This window comes from Neoarius graeffei, chromosome 23 (genome assembly GCF_027579695.1).
Source record: "Neoarius graeffei isolate fNeoGra1 chromosome 23, fNeoGra1.pri, whole genome shotgun sequence".
Taxonomy (NCBI): domain Eukaryota; kingdom Metazoa; phylum Chordata; class Actinopteri; order Siluriformes; family Ariidae; genus Neoarius; species Neoarius graeffei.
The window spans coordinates 51,239,698-51,257,783 of NC_083591.1; the positions used below are offsets into that span (position 1 = coordinate 51,239,698).

Genomic DNA, 18,086 nt, shown 5'->3' on the forward strand with positions numbered 1-18,086 from the left:
TATTATTAACCTTAGTTTCATGTTATAAGTTAAACAGATGTTATATTAAATTTTGTCTTGTCAACAATTTTTGGAAATTGTTTGTGTTCATTGAGATATTCTTTAAAATGTTACTTTTCAAAGGGGGTGTACTCATTTATGCTGAGCACTGTATCTATCGTCTCTTTATTGTGCTTTGTAACCCAGTAAGAACTCACCACTGCCAGTGCTACTGACGAAAGGTGCTTGGACCCCACACATTGCTGCTTCCCACTATATTTGCCTATCAATAATGATGTTTTTATTTCTTTTTGTGTCTTTTCTCTGTTTTGCATATGTCACATCTCTTGTATTTTCTTGATGTTGGTTTATGTTTGTATTGCTCTGCATTCTTCCACCTTATGAGACCTTTCATTGTAGCAGCTAAATAACAAACAAAAGTCTTAACGATCCTCTGAAGAAAGAAATGTACTTTCATCACAGATTCAGGGTCCCAGGTTTGAGCCTGAAGTCTGGTTACTGTCTATTCATGTTCTCCCACCTCTCAAAACCATGCCACTAAGATGAATGAATCAGTGATTAAATGAATAATCTACACTGAAACTGATTCAGCCAGTCTGTACTAACAAATGTGTGTCTATAGAAGACTTGAGATCCATTGGTACCTGCTGTCTGTTCTTTTGCTACTGGTGATACTGGTCATCATCATAATCATCATCATCATCAGCATACGAAGAAAGAAATGCAGTAAGTGTCCCTGGTGTGTAAAATGAAAATACAAATTAATTTTGCATTTTTGTGCAGCAGCAGGATCACACCAGTTAGCCATATTATTTGAAATGGACATGACAGAGGTGTTCTGAGAATCCATTTCAAATCATTCAAGTCAAAGTCCCTCTCATGCCAGAATCTGGTCTTCCCAGGCAGTCTCCTGTCCCAGTATTAACCAACTCCTTAAGGTGCATGGGTGCGGCGCCTATCTCCGTTTCGATAGCCCTCGGCCTCTCGCCTATACAGGTAGGGTTACAATGGGGGGGGCTAGTCCTCTGGTAACCGCAAGAGTTTGACTTCCCCACTCACATCTGTATTGCAGCATGCCTTGCCAAACAGTAATAGGTACCATTTTTATGATGGTCTTTGGTATGACCCGACCGCAAGTAGACCTTGTGATCTCCCAGTCGAGAGACGGACACGCTAACCACTAGGCCAATTCGTGGTTGAGAAGCCATTTGCTGGAGGCTTATTGACAAGAAATTCCACAATCCAAAACTTAACATCCAAACAGGCCAGGGTCAAATACAATACAGCATTTCTGAAACCAGAGACCGCGAGCTGGCCAAGTGGTTAGCGTATCCGCCTCTCAACCAGAAGATCATGAGTTCTACTTGTGATTGGGTCATACTAAAGACCATCATAAAAGTGGTACCTACTGCCATCTGGCAAGGCATGCTGCAATACAGCTGTGAATAGGGAAGTCAAACTCTCGTGGTTACCAGAGGACTAGCCCCCCACTGTAACTCTAGCTGTATAGGTGAGAGGTCGAGGGCTATGGAGATTGGCACCACATCTATGCGCCTCAAAGAGCTGGTTAGTACTGGGACAGGAGACTGCCTGGGAAGACCAGATCCTGCCGTGGAAGGGACATTGACTTTTTTTAAACCAGAGGACAGAGCCAAAATATAGTCAGATAAATCAGCCAGGAGTCACTATATACAACAGTATATACAGAATCAAATGGTAAAATGAAAAAACGCAAGGGTCATACAGTACCTGTCAGGGTGCAGGCACTTACAGATGCAAATGCAGGGGAGAGTGGGTGCATTGCAAACTGGAAACCAAATCAGCAAACAGAAGATGTAGTCAGGGTCAGACTAGGGTCGGCCGATGTGCAAACAGCGCCTCAGAGATCAGGTGAGAAAGCAGAGTCAAAGTAGTCATGGGAAATAGGATCAAAGTCACAGGAGGTCAGTATTGGTAAATAAGGCACAATATGCTCAGGCATGAGGACACAGAACAATACTTCGCAACTCGTGTGAGTGTTTGCTGAGCTTATATAGAGGGGTGATTACTGAGGAAATGGGAAACAGGTGCAATTCCTTGTATTTGGAGATGAGGGGCGCTCTGGTGCTTGGGAAGTGTTTGGAGGCTGCTCCAAACTCAGGTTTTTGGTACTATTACTGACTGTACCCTGTTCAACAACTGTAATAATTCATATTATGTCAAGAACTGCTCAAAGTAAAGAGAAATGGCAGTCCATCATTACTTTAATACATGGCTTTGAATTAATAAAAATAAAGAAAAACATTGAATTAGAAGGTGTGTCCAAACTTTTGATGTGTACTGTACAATGTAACGGCTCAGAACTTAAATGAATGGTAATAATTGGCAAGGCTTTGAGTCTCTAAAATCTAGGGGAGGGGGCCCTCTCGTTGCAGAGAGGTTATATTATTACACTGAAACCCTACTATAACAAACTCTTTTACTATGAACTCTTAGAACGTAATGAACTAAGTTCATGTCCCCCGCTTTTAATCACGAGTCAGAGTCTTTAAAAAAACATCACTGTGTCACATCCCTGTGTACTGGCACTTGGAGCATGAAGCAGATTACGATGTGTGCGCAGTGCCATTAGGACTAATGACTATGCACCTGTTCCAGACTAGCGTGCAATCACAACATGTGCTTATAAGGACTCTCTAAACACACAGACTTGGTGAAGTATACGCGCTGTACCGAGTGTCTCACATCACCAAGACTTGTATCAGTGTATTGCCTTTCTGGTTTTGACTTTGTTTTGTGTATTTGGACTCGGCCTTTCGTTTTTGCCTCCATCTTTGTGTTTGCACCTCACGTGACCATTGCCCATTTCATGAACCTGCCTTTGTCTTACATTCTTGAACTGTTTGCCTGCCTGTTCGTAAATAAACATTCTTCCTACAATTACATCCATCATTCACTTGCGTATGTGATACACTGAGCCATGCGTTCCTCTTCCTACCAGAGACAAACAATAAGTAATCAAGTCCGCAGGCAAGTTAACAATACTTGTTCAAGCCATAAAACAAAGGCTTAACAAGCTTCGCTTAGGTGTTGATTACTAACAGTTATCGAGAACGGTTATCAAAGGATCGATAAAAGGACGAAATGACTGCTGATGCCGCTAAACTTAACACCTAGATAAAGCGTACTGGCATTGATTTTATACCCCCTGCCCAGCCCTGTGGCATGACATAAATGGCATCATCTGTGATTTGCAACACACACATAAACTGAATGGTGAAGATTTCGAAAACATCACGAGTCATTGGGTGGACAGTGACAACGATACACTTGTAACCTCCGTCATTTCTGTAACAGGCAAAGAAATCATCACCTCTGTTCATGATCCACCCATCCATTACGCGTAGCCGCTTATCCTGTTCTGCAGGCAAGCTGGAGCCTATCCCAGCTGCTTATGGGTGAGAGGCAGGGTACACCCTGGACAAGTTGCCAGGTCATCACATGGGTGACACATCGAGACAAACAACCATTCACACTCATATTCACACCTACAGTCAATTTAGAGCCACCAATTAACCTAACATGCATGTCTTTGGACTGTGGGGGAAACCGGAGCACCTAGAGGAAACCCACACAGACACAGGGAGAACATGCAAACTCCACGCAGAAAGGCCCTCGCCGGCCGCTGGGCTTGAACCCAGAACCTTCTTGCTGTGAGCCGACAGTGCTAACCACTACACCACCATGCCGCCCTCATGATCCTTTAACTCAATCAGTAAGCTGCGATAATAACTCAGGAGAAATTTGTGCTGAAAATTTCACATGTATAACGTACGGTAAGTGTTTGGTGTGACAAGTGGGTCCCTTTTAGTATTACAAACTTTTTAGTACAGCAAATTATTTGTACCTCCTCCAAGGAGTTTGTTATTGTGGGGTTGTGGTGTATTATTATTTAGCTCATCCGGTCGACAGGCGATCATCTTATGCCATCACGTGCTGTCCGTCATCCATCCGGTGCCATTCACATTTCCTGAAAATCGCTTCTTCTCTCTCAATTCTTCACAGATTATTATTCTTTTTGGCAGGAAGGTAGGTCTGCCTGGGGTACATATACAGTAGCTTCTACCCAAATTTGCATAATGGCAATTAATAATGAAGATATGGAGTAATTAATCAATCCCTAACGAGAAGTTTCCATACAAATTGCTTCTTTTCCTTCAATTCTTCACTGATTTTGATTCTCTCTCTCATGAAGGTAGGGGTAGCTAGAGTACAAAGAACTTCTACCCAGATTTGCTTCATTACAATTATTAATGAGGTTATGGACTAATTAATCCTTAATGAGCAGTTCAACAAATATCACTTCTCCTCGCTGTTTTGGATTCTTTCTGGCAAATAGGTCGGTATTCCTAGAGTGGGAATTGCTTCTATATATAGCTTGTATATACTGTATATAGCTTGCAACATTTATTGTGCAAAGTGGCCCAGTTTAGATCGTTCCTTCTGGACTAGACGGGGCCGGAGTGAGCTATGCCGTCATTGATGGTCTCATTATTATTATTATTACTACACCATGTAATTATTTGTATTCTTAATAGGATATAATTGAATTCAGCTGACGAAGAGTAAATTTGCTTTACTCCCTCTTTCTAACTTCCAGAAGCAAAGAATCAAACCCGGAGCAGTGAGAGGAGCACTGACCCCACTGTTCACACTGTGAGTATTGCGTTTCATGTGTGGTGTAATGCAATCATGTTACCAAAATCACGTTCCCTTTTATTTTATTACTTTTAGTACCTTTTATCACTTTTAATGATCTGTCATCATCACAATATCTCATCGTGAATGAATTTCTTTCAGGCTGAGAGTGAGTACAGCACAATTGTTTTCAAGTCAAGAAAGAAGAAATCAAAACAAAGGAACCTGGAGCAGGTTTGCCTTTATTTTAAATTGTGTAACACAGTTATTTGTGTTGTAAAATATTCTCACATATGTTTGATTAATATCCTCCTGAGAACCAACCCATGGACTTGTGTCCTCTGTAGTTGACATTAGTTTTACGTGCACACCCTCTTACTCTTTCAAGCTATTCACTTGAATCCTGGTGTCTTGTAAAGAGTGCATCCTGGGCTTTCCAGTGATATATCATCTGACTAGGAGGGTTGCTGGGAAATTCCTAGTAAGGAAATCACAACAAAAGAGAAATTGAGAGACATTTTTTTTTCTTGGTTTCCAGGAGGCTAGAATTGTTTTTAATATGATTATGGGGGGGCAGCATGGTGGTGTAGTGGTTAGCGCTGTCGCCTCACAGCAAGAAGGTCCGGGTTCGAGCCCCGTGGCCGGCGAGGGCCTTTCTGTGCAGAGTTTGCATGTTGTCCGCGTGGGTTTCCTCCGGGTGCTCCAGTTTCCCCCACAGTCCAAAGACATGCAGGTTAGGTTATTATTAACTGGTGACTCTAAATTGACCATGAGTGTGAATGGTTGTCTGTGTCTATGTGTCAGCCCTGTGATGACCTGGCGACTTGTCCAGGGTGTACCCCGCCTTTTGCCCGTAGTCAGCTGGGATAGGCTCCAGCTTGCCTGCGACCCTGTAGAGATAATGAGATGAGATGAGCTAGAGATAATGAGATGAGATAATTGTGGGGGACATTGTAGGGATGTTTGGCACTTTTTAAAATTACAGTTATTCTTTAATAAAGAGCCAAAATATCTCCTTTTGGTTACGCCGCATAAGATTAGTTACATTTAGGTGTAGCTTTGCATTAATCAGCTGCATTAATAATTATATCATATTCTTATATTAATTATTATTCATCAACATTTATTAAATATTATTGATACTTTAACAAAGTATTTTCTTACATCCACAGTCTTCAGTATCAAAACGTAATGAGCAGGACACGACCTACAGCTTTATAAATATTACTCCCAAGAAGAAAACTGTGAGTAAATTCCTTTAACTGAAGTCTATTCCTGTACAATCCAAGCTAAGAATCTAAGTATATAAACCCATTATAACCAGTTTACTCACTAATCTGCCGGGGACTGGTTTGATATTGAGACTCTTATTCATCTTTATTCGTGTCCTGTTCTAGGTGTCTCCAAATGATGTTGATAATCAGACCATCTACAGCACCGTGGTTGTCTAGTAAGAGGTGTGTGATAAATATATATTCTTATGTTTGGTAAAAGTGCAAAGCTTTCACACGGCAACTGTATTTATTGTCTTTAGAGACTAACTTGCTGTTTTTGTGGAAGGAAACTGTGGCTGGTGCCTCAAGGATCATGACTGGGTCTCGTGTTCATATTCATCCTGAACAAACCCCATCAAGACAAAGACAACATGCTCCACACTCATACCACAGATTTACATCATAGTCACATGACCCTCAGGTCATTCAGAAGAGACCAGTTTCACTCTCAGAACATAAAGTACCTTAAGTACACTGTACTCCTGCAGGAGCATAGGGTGGGGGTTGCTTTTTTTCTCCTCTCCTTAAATTCTTAAGTTCTTTTTAAATTTGAATTTAAATTTTCTCTCTTTTTTTCCCTGTCTTCCTGTCCTGTCTACCCCCCTCTGTTAATATGTGTATGTATGTAAGGACAGGTTGATGGTCAATTTCACTGGTAAAGCAGTGACAATAAAGGGTTCATTCATTCATTCATTATTGTAACTTTAGGCCTGTAACGGCTTGTCATTGGCGCAGTACCTTCTAAGGTACTTATTTGTACCCTTTATAATATATATATATATATATATATATATATATATATATATATATATATATATATATATACGCACTGCTTGGGAACATATCACTCACACACTCACTATCCGTTTACGTCAATGTTTCCACCAATGTGGCTTTGACGGCACATGGTATTTATTCTTTCCCTCCACAAATCGCGATTAGCAGTATCTCTGGTATCTAGTCCAGATAACTTAAGATCTTCTCGCAACACCTCTTGCCAGCTCTTTCGTGGCCTTCCGCGTGTCCTACTTCTATGCACCTGGAGGGAACAGATCTTCTTGGTCCAAGACACACTCCGCTGGACATGGCCAAACCATCTAAGACGGTTCCGCCTGAGGACTAGATCAAGATCTTTTATGTTTAGCCTCAGGCGGAGGTCATGTGTACTGATGTTATTTGTAGGCTTGATAGCACACATCCAACGGAGCATGGCCCTCTCATTACTCTGGAGATGTGCCAGGTCAGATCTTTTCAAGGGCCAGCTTTCACAAGCATAAAGCAAGGCCCCCCTAACACAGCTATCGTAGACTTTGCCACGGGTGTGCAGGGACAGACTCTTAGCGCAGAGTATCGGCATCAGCTCCCTGAACTTTCCCCAGGCAGCTCTGACTCTGGTTATTGTGGCAGCCTCACAGCCACCACCCGCAGATATGCTATCTCCCAGATGGCAAAAAGAATCGACAACTGCAAGCTGATGGTCATATATGTACCTTTTTAGCCCGAAACAATTCCTTCTGCACCAGTGGTCATCATTTCCATCCATACGGCATACACCACTGTTGTGTGTATTAGCAGTTTTTATTTTAAGTTTAGGATTAGATTTGTCACTTTCAACCAAGTTTTGACTTTTCCTTCCAAGACGGCACGGACGACCCGCAACATTAATCGGAAGAAATTATGAATAAATAAGTTGTTGTTGCTTTTGTTGAGTATTTGAATGCTGTTGTTGACATTTCTGGCTGTGTTACAGTTACAAATATCACTTCTAATGATAATTTCCACAGTTACAACACAGTCGACAAATTCTTGCGGTAAAGTAGCCCTGTGAGGACTGAAATAATATTATACATTGCTGATAGGAATGAGTCATTATACACTTGCATTTTATGGTATTTAACATCATTTTAGAATATGTTTAGATTTCTCATGTATGTCTTTTGAGTTGTGTGTGTGATTAAAAACTAAACTTATAGAGAGGACTCCCAGTAATATTATTGATTGTACTGTACATCTATCTATCTATCTATCTATCTATCTATCTATCTATCTATCTATCTATCTATCTATCTATCATATAATGGACATTCTTAGTCAATGGAGTTTCTCTGTGATATCAAAAGAGCATTCCTTTTCTAAGCAATATATTAACTTTGAGTGAAGTTACATTTGTATGCTATTGTGTCGTTAACTACTGCAAATAAAGCTTGTATTTTGTTCCGACATGTGTCTCTGACTTGCTAAATGTCTGAATGAGATATTCTAAGGTGTCATGTGCATGAAGAATGTGAGTACAGTTTTCATGCACTCTTCCATCCTATTTTACATTCACGTGCAGAATAAACCTTTGATACATTAAACCCTGGGCGGCACGGTGGTGTAGTGGTTAGCACTGTTGCCTCACAGCAAGAAGGTCCGGGTTCGAACCCCGTGGCTGGCGAGGGCCTTTCTGTGTGGAGTTTGCATTTTCTCTCCGTATCCACCGGGTGCTCCGGTTTCCCCCACAGTCCAAAGACATGCAGGTTAGGTTAACTGGTGACTCTAAATTGACCGTACGTGTGAGTGTGAATGGTTGTCTGTATCTATGTGTCAGCCCTGTGATGACCTGGCGACTTGTCCAGGGTGTACCCCGCCTCTCGCCCGTCGTCAGCTGGGATAGGCTCCAGCTTGCCTGCGACCCTGTAGAACAGGATAAAGCGGCTAGAGATAATGAGATGAGACATTAAACCCTGGTACTGGTGCATTGCAGGAGATCTGCAGGTTCCTGTTCACATCAGAGTCTGTGAGCCACCTCCAGGTTTTTATCACATACACTGATCTCTAGTTTAACATACGATATGCTAGATATCACACTTTTTTTTTTGACACTGACTCCACCCACTCAGGGGCAGCACAGTGGTGTAGTGGTTAGCACCGTCACCGCACAGCAAGGAAGTTCTGGTTTTGAGCCCAGCGGCCAACCGGGGCCTTTCTGTGGAGAGTTTACTCCACAGTCCACAGACACGCAGTTGGGTTAACAGGCTACTCTAAATTGTCCATAGGTGTGAGTATGCAGCAAGGAACTGACCACCCTACTGCTGCAATTCTGACCAAGTCAACCAAACATGGTTTGCCTCAGGGTCAGCAGTGACGATGACAACCACTCACCATGTTACAACTTGCATGCTCCATTTTATTCGAAGCCCATATTTACAGGTCTGCACAACTGTTGTAATTTTGTCTTTGTAATGTGTCCTAAAAATTTGTCCAACTAGTATCAGAATGTGTTTTAACCAATGACTGTATCCATCCATCCATCCATTATCTGTAGCCGCTTATCCTGTTCTACAGGGTCACCGGCAAGCTGGAGCCTGTCCCAGCTGACTATGGGCAAGAGGCGGGGTACACCCTGGACAAGTCGCCAGGTCATCGCAGCTGTATCCATATATAGATGGATATTCTCACAGGGGGTTCCAAAGTGAAGCCAAGTGGTCTCTGAGTCCCTCTAGTGGCTGGTTGCAGTACAGTTTTTATCCCAGCCCATTCTCATGGTAGTGAATGAACCACAAGACAAATTCACATTTTATCTCCAAAAGAATGTTGTCATTTTTAGAAGTTCAGTTGACCTTGATATCTCTTGCAATATTTTTCTTTATGATAAATGTTTTGTAGAAGTTATTTGATGACAACTAAAAGGCCACGACTGATGAGGTGATTGACTCATGGAAGCGTCCGCACTTTCCAAGATGTAGCTGATGCTGCTGAGAGTTCTGTAGCAAAGCCATGTCTTGTTCTGCTGTAAACTGTTGTAACAAACCCTCAGTGAGAAATTATTTCCAGTTTTTCCGGTATGTTTCATTTTGATGTCTAAACTAGCTTGGTGCTTTGATACAAATAACAAACCAATGGCCTTAGCGGGCACTTGAAGGAAATATTTTCTTGACAGCAGTAAAATCAATATACTTGTTCAAAGTATACGACTACAAATGACCATTTTGCATATTAATTAATAGCCCTGTACTTACCTCATTGAGCTAGTTTTTTGATGCACCATTTGAAGTTGCACTTTAGCTAATAGCTTTCACCATGAAGCTGGGGAATGTCCACAACCAATATGGACATGGACAAGAAGACTGGTTTCAGTTTTGACCTACTGCACAAACTCAGTCAACACCCTGCCAACACCAACACCCCACAATAGGAGTGAATTTCATCATGTCGTCCACTTGTACATCCAGTCACTTATTCAAGAGGCTTTATCAGTTCTACCATCGCTGGCCTGTTGAATACCTGCTCATTCATGCAATTTTCCAGTGGTTTGCCAGTATGATGTAAGTGATAAAAAAATATATTTAACCCACTCAAATGTGTAGGTTTAAAGGAACAGTCCACTGTACTTCCATAATGAAATATGCTCTTATCTGAATTGAGACGAGCTGCTCCGTACCTCTCCGAGCTTTGCGCGACGTCCCAGTCAGTCAGACGCGCTGTCACTCCTGTTAGCAATGTAGCTAGGCTCAGCATGGCCAACGGTATTTTTTGGGGCTGTAGTTAGATGCGACCAAACTCTTCCGCGTTTTTCCTGTTTACATAGGTTTATATGACCAGTGATATGAAACAAGTTCAGTTACACAAATTGAAACGTAGCGATTTTCTATGCTGTGGAAAGTCCGCACTATAATGACAGGCGTACTAACACCTTCTGCGCGCTTCGGCAGCGCATTGATACGGAGCTCAGTATCAATGCGCTGTCGAAGCGCGCAGGTGAAGTATGGTGGACTGTTCCTTTAAATGACAAACCTTTTGCACAATAACTGCATTTATTCTCTTCACAGAAAGCAAAAGAAACTGTGGAAGGAAACACATGGGTGGTGCCTCAGGGATCTCTCCTAGGTCTCATGCTAAGCATTACATTACAGGCATTTAGCAGACACTCTTATCCAGATTAACATACAACATACCCAGAGCAGCTTGGGGGGGTTAGGTGCCTTGCTCGAGGGCACTTCAGCCATTCCTGTTGGCCCAGGGAATTGAACCAGCAACCTTTTGGTCCCAAACTACTTCTCTAACCATTCAGCCATGGCTTCTACAGGCAATACCAAGCAGAACAAGGACAACATTCCTTACACTCATACCACAGACTTATGGCCCTTTTCCACTACCCTTTTTCAGCTCACTTCAGCTCGCTTCAGCTCACTTCAGCTCACTTCAGCCCGACACGGCTCGCGTTTCAACTATCTAAGAACAGCACGACTCAGCTCGCTTCAGCCCTGCTCAGCCCCTGAAACTCGCACGGTTTTGGAGTGGGGCTGAAGCGAGCCAAACCGAGCCGAGTGGAGCTAGGGGCTTGAGGAGACACTCCCCTGTGCACTGATTGGTGAGGAGGAGTGTCCTCACACGCCCACACACGCCCCGCGAGCACGCTGGGATCTGTAAACACCGTAAACCCGGAAGAAGGAGAATTACGAATTACGAGAATTATGAAGCCTTATGCGCCTCGCCTCATCTATACGCTCTTGCCAGTATCTGTTGGCGTTGTAAATGACAACAAGCCACAGCACCAAGACCAGCAACACTAACGACTCCATGTCCTCCATGTGTATTGTTTACTCTCCGGGTCGTGAGACTACCGCTGAAAAGATCACTGATGTCACTGTTTGCGCCGCCTAACGACATCACCTGACGTCCACCCACTTTCGCTAACTCCACCCAATGTGTCCACCCACTTCCAGCCAGCACGGTTCAGTGCGGTTGTAGTCGAAATGCAACTCCAACAGCCCCGCTCAGCTCGACTCAGCCCGACTCAGCACGGCACGGCTCAGCCCAACTCAGCCGCGTTGGTAGTGGAAAAGCGACATTAGATCAGAGTCACATGCCCCTCAGTCATGAAGAAAAGACCAGTTCCTGACAAATGTAATCCAGCGATCACTTTCCCTCAAGCTGCTTTATTCTCGTCTGTATTTTAGTCTTTTTATTTTTATTATTATTTTTTGCTAGACTTGCGAAATCTGAAATTTAACATTTTTATCAGTGCTTGTTTTCTTTTGTAAATTCTAATTCTGTAGTGGGGTGGCATGATGGTGTAGTGGTTAGCACTGTCACCTCACAGCAGGAAGGTTCTAGGTTCAAGCCCAGTGGTTGACCGGGACCTTTCTGTGTGGAATTTGTATGTTGTCTGTGTGGGTTTCCTCCGGGTGCTCCAGTTTCCACCAAAGACATGCAGGTTAGGCTAATTGCAGGCTCTAAATTGACGGGGAGTGTGAATGGTTGTGTCGTCTCTATGTGTCAGCCCTGTGATGACCTGGCAACTTGTCCATGGTGTACCCCGCCTCTCGCCCATAGTCAGCTGGGATATGCTCCAGCTTGCCTATCTATCTATGTCTCACAGAAATGTTGTGTTTTTTGAACCCATATAAGAGTAAATTAGATGAGTTTGTTAGAAATAGTGTAAAATGGCAGCAAACATATGAACCTATTTATGGCTTTGACGATGTGGTGCAAACCTTCACTGAGAGTTACATGAATTAGTAAAACTAGAAAATCTATTGTGTACACTATGCGTCAACTGTAACGCGGCTGTGATAAACCAGACGCTCGCGGATTATAAATGAACTCAAGGTTTTAATGAGAAAAGGGTAATCAAAAACAGTGTACAAAAGCCAGGCCAGGGGCCTCATGTACAAAGCTTGCATACGCACAAAAAAGCTACGTACGTCACTTTCTGCGCAAACATTCGTATGTACAAAGATTGACTTGGCGTGGAAAAGTGCGGTACTCTACGCAAACCTCATGGCTGGCATACGCACATTTCTGGTGCATCTTGGTACTTGGCGACACTTAGAGGCAGAGCAACGCAACTACATTTAGGCCTACTCGGTCAAGAGTCATGACATGGCGATAAGAGGCATCCAAAAATGCATCGGAACATCAGGATGCTTGAATTGAAATGTATGTCAGTCATACGACATTGTCGAGGCACATAATGCGAGACTGTTGGGTAAATGCCAACAGATCCATCAACCATCCCTTCCATATTGTAATTACGGGAAATGAGAAACTCCAGCAATATAATTTCGATATTATTCCCATTGACTATTGGTTCTCATCTCATCTCATCTCATTATCTGTAGCCGCTTTATCCTTCTACAGGGTCGCAGGCAAGCTGGAGCCTATCCCAGCTGACTACGGGCGAAAGGCGGGGTACACCCTGGACAAGTCGCCAGGTCATCACAGGGCTGACACATAGACACAGACAACCATTCACACTCACATTCACACCTACGGTCAATTTAGAGTCACCAGTTAACCTAACCTGCATGTCTTTGGACTGTGGGGGAAACCGGAGCACCCGGAGGAAACCCACGCGGACACGGGGAGAACATGCAAACTCCACACAGAAAGGCCCTCGCCGGCCCCGGGGCTCGAACCCAGGACCTTCTTGCTGTGAGGCGACAGCGCTAACCACTACACCACCGTGCCGCCCTGACTATTGGTTAATTAATTAAATTAAAGAATGCACATGCAGGACCATGCATTGCAGCTAGCTTAATAGATCTTCCTCGCGCATTTGCCGCGAGGTGTCAGACTGAAATATTATTATTAGTTGATGTTGCGTGGGGTAGCCTTATCACATAATTACCAAGATCAATATAAGAAATGATTTCCAAGTGCGTACAAATCAGACACAACCGCGGTGTGTGGGGACCAATCACTAGCATGCATCAAATTAAATGAGGATATAAAAGCATGCGCAACATGTGGCGATAACCGATAGGATGACAATGGCGTGGTTGGCCTTAGTGGAAGACGCTGCAAATGGTCAGATTAGGAGGGAACGGGTGTTCCGTGATTACACCGATTTCCTGGCTCACGATGATGACTGGCTTATCAACCGATTCAGACTTCCAAGAGCCATTCTTTTGGAGCTCTGTGCTGAGTTGGGCCCGGGGTTGGAGAGGGAGACGGCGAGGAGTCACGCCTTACCCGTTCCTATCCAAGTCCTGACCACGCTTGGGTTCCTAGCAACAGGCTCATTCCAGAGGGAACTGGCCGACCGGTCGGGAATGAGCCAGGCAGCTCTCAGCCGCGCTATTCCGTCTGTGTTAAATGGGATCATCCGACTGTTGGCCAGGTACATACGGTTTCCCTATGATGTGGCAGACCAAGCACAGATAAAAGCGCAATTTGCAGCGATAGCCGGTTTTCCAAATGTAATCGGAGTGATCGACTGCACGCATATTGCTATAAAGGCGCCATCTGAGGGTGAATATGCGTACGTGAATAGGAAACATTTCCACTCTATAAACGTACAGATTATATGTGATGCCCAAATGCGTCTGACAAATATCATGGCAAGGTGGCCTGGGGCGACCCACGATGCATTCGTCCTGGCGAACAGCTCGGTGGGAAACAGGCTGGATGCCGGCAGAGTGCGTGATGGGTGGTTACTTGGTAAGCAATCTAAAACACTTGAAGTGAATTCACTTGAAATATACACATGTTGGATAGCTTATGCTGGACCTATCCCAAGTGCTCATAGGAGACAGCGGCTACCCACTCCGAAAATGGTTACTGACCCCCCCTAGCCAACCCACGGACTGATCAGGAGCAGCGCTACAACAACCTCCACGCACGGACGCGGTCAGTGCTGGAGCGCACCATTGGCCACCTGAAAAGCCGGTGGCGCTGCCTTGACCGGAGTGGGGGGGTGCTGCTCTATCAGCCTGACAAGGCATGCCGTATTGCACTGGCGTGTGGCGTGTTACACAATGTGGCACAGCGGCACGGCGTGCCAATAATGGAGCGAGACCTGCCGGAGGACCCAGACCCTGGGCCTCACAACGAGGTGCCACAGCGACATGGCATACAAACCCGGCAGCGCTTAATAGCCACAATGTGAAAAGGTAAGGGCAGATGGGACACCATTCATTTTTTAAGATATTCTTTTAATGTGTTATTCAGTTCCTTCAATTCCTCGCGGATTCCCTCGAGGTTGTCGTTAATCGCCTCTATCCCCTTTAAAATTTCCCCCTGCGACTCAAGGACCGCGCGCGTCAGCACCCGGCCTGTGGACCCGGCGACAGGGGCAGGTGGTGGAGAAGGGGGGCAGGTGACAGTGACGCTGGATCCGCTCGGCTGGGGGTCCTCTTCCTGCTCGGGTGGGATGGACTGGGGACCTCCTGTTGTTCCCTGACACCCTGCTAGAATACATTTGTCATTAAAATCCTATTGTGGAAAATATGTGCACGTTTTATTTCTGGTTACATGTGGCTAGGAATATTGGGCCTACTAAGAGAGGAAGACATTTCCTCAAATACAGGGTGTCCCCGAAAAAATGTACACATTAGAGCACTAAAGGTGTTTTTTTGTTTTCAAAACCCATGTAACTCAAATAGACACTCATTGTGGCGCAGGCACTGCGGACGATGCGAATCATACCGTTATCTTGGTATAGGCTACATTCACATTCAGTGGCATACAATCAGTGACCGTTGCATGTCTCATAGCATACACTTTGAACATCACTTTAATTGGAGGTGACAGAACAATTAAGTGATGTATGTGAATTCTATTACACTGTGCTAAAGGCAGGGATTTCAGTTCACACATACTTTATGGCGATTTAGAGTATAGGCTACATTTTTCGGGACGCCCTGTATGAAAATGATTACAGCACCTGTGAGATCCTGCTGGGCCAAGTCGGAGTCCCCCTCTTCGGGCGGAACCACGCCGACTAATGCATGGTCACCGAGGACCGCGGTCACCCTCTGGTCGAAAGGGGAGAGGGCCTCGACCCCCGGCCCGCCATCCGTCTTCATTGCGCTCCTGTGCTGCGCAGCCATCCTCCTTTTCACATCTACTTTGATGTCCGACCATTTTTTTTTAGTGTCGGCTGTGGATCGATTGTTGGCCCCGACTTGATTGATGACATTAGTTATTTGCTCCCAATTCAGACGTTTGGTTTTGGTGCTGATTCCGGAGGAGAGGCTTCCGAACAAGATCTTGTGTCTTGCCTCTACCTCCAAAATCAGCGCCTCCACCTCGCAATCTGTGAAATTTCTTTTTCGAGATTTCGCCATGTCTTTTACCTAACGCGGGCCTTACTGCAGGTCTATTTATACTAATTAACATATTCAGTGTGGAATAATTGAGGGAGGAGACGGGGCGGGGAACGGGGCTCGTGCATGTGCGCCGAATTCCACGTTGATTGGGATGTACAACAGGAGAGTGCGTGGAAACCTTCGTACGCACTGATTGATACATCCGGATTTTTTTGGTCATACGCAAATTTCCCAATTTTGACGTGCGCACATATTTAGTGGGAAATCCACGCAGGACTTTGTACATGAGGCCCCAGGTCAATACCGAGAGATCCAAAACAATAACAAGGGCTCGACAAATTGTGGTCAGAAAACAGGCAATAGTCAAAGAACCAGGAATCAGGAGATACGGGCAAGCTAAACACAAGGGCGAGGCAAATCATAATCAGAAAACAGGCGAGGATCGAGAAACGGGCAATCAAAACACAAGGGCTAGGCGAAACGGGAAAAAACTGGAAGGCAAAAAGTGTCGTACACAGGTAAACAATCAATACAATAACGCTCAGTAGGCTTATGAAAAGTGAAGGCAATACTGTGCAAGGAACAAAACAGACAAAGGGGTATAAATACAGACATAAACAAAAAGGTGCAGGTGATTGTGATTAGAACTCAGGTGAACCACCCCTAGGAAGTGGTTCTGGATTGGACGACGGAGTGCACGTGGTAGTGACTGGTGTGTGAGGGGGATTATGGGAACTGGAGTCCTGAGGGTTGAGGGTGAGCCTGGAAGCGTGACATCAACATTGCAAGGTATGAAGTGATGCAGGTCTTGCTTCTGGTAGGACTGGGACTGCTGATTCTTCTTCTGCTCAGTGTTATTTTCTTACAGGCTTTTCAAAGACACATTTAAATGTAAAAACTCACTGAATCCTGGACTTTCATTTTGCATCAACAAACAAATCTCCTGCAAATGTCCTACACATAATTAGGTTCTGCCACCCATTAGTGTCCTCTTGTGAGAAAAGGAAACTTGGGACATGATCTACAATTGCAGTGTAATCAAAAGTCAAGCCATTACATGCTACACGAGTGGAAAAAAAAATACATTATCTATATATACACAGGACTAAGGAGATATGAGTGTGGCAGTGAGGGTGTGGTCGAGCAAAGGTGAAAGGTGAGGAGTCAGGCTGAACCAGTAGGTAACATGTGACAAAGTACGCCTTTGTCTAATTACGGGCTGTCTATTAATGTGTGTCTTTCAGATAGCCAGGAACGACAGAGAAAACTTTGTCACCCCATCGCATGCATATATGTATAATGTGCTGAAAAGCGTTAATAAAGTTAAAGTGCACCTTGAATTGCAGCGCCTGTCTCCCGTTCCTCATTGCCCCCCTCATAAAGTTATTACAATGAGCAACACTTGTGAACAATGACTGAGCAGGATGAACAGTTAAGAAAAAATTAAACAGGGTGTGCTGTTACAGGAATGTAATCAACAAAAAGCACTCATAAGCTTACGGTTTTCCTTTTACAATACATCTTGGAGTGGTTAAGTCTACTTATATCATAGCAATTTGGCAAAACTAACATCCATCCATCCATTATCTGTAGCCGCTTTTCCTGGTCTACAGGGTCACAGGCAAGCTGGAGCCTACCCCAGCTGACTATGGGTGAGAGGCGGGGTACACCCTGGACAAGTCGCCAGGTCATCACAGGGCTGACACATAGAGACACACAACCATTCACACTCACATTCACACCTACGGTCAATTTAGAGTCACCAGTTAACCTAACCTGCATGTCTTTGCACTGTGGGGGAAACCGGAGCACCTGGAGGAAACCCACACGGACACGGGGAGAACATGCAAACTCCGCACAGAAAGGCCCTCGCCGGCCACGGGGCTCGAACCCGGACCTTCTTGCTGTGAGGCAGCAGTGCTAACCACTACACCACCCTAAACGGCATCTTATATTCATTAAATGACACTAAATGGAATAATAAATTAATTAAAAGCATAACATCAGCAGGACAAATTAGTTCCTGTGACAGTATCACAGCTAAAAACACTTTTGCTCTTTTATCAGCTTCTTTGCTTCTCCATTTGATATAATTAAG

General features: G+C 44.3%; 1 long non-coding RNA gene across 1 annotated transcript in view; it reads left to right on the top strand.

Moving 5' to 3' along the window:
- Positions 1–628: 628 nt before the first annotated feature.
- The window catches only part of LOC132871833 (uncharacterized), a 69,337-nt gene continuing 51,879 nt past the window's right edge, over positions 629–18,086 (top strand). The window contains exons 1-4 of the long non-coding RNA XR_009651341.1: positions 629–726; positions 4,640–4,695; positions 4,840–4,911; positions 5,850–5,921. This is a non-coding gene — a long non-coding RNA (uncharacterized LOC132871833). The remainder of the gene's footprint in view (positions 727–4,639; positions 4,696–4,839; positions 4,912–5,849; positions 5,922–18,086) is intronic.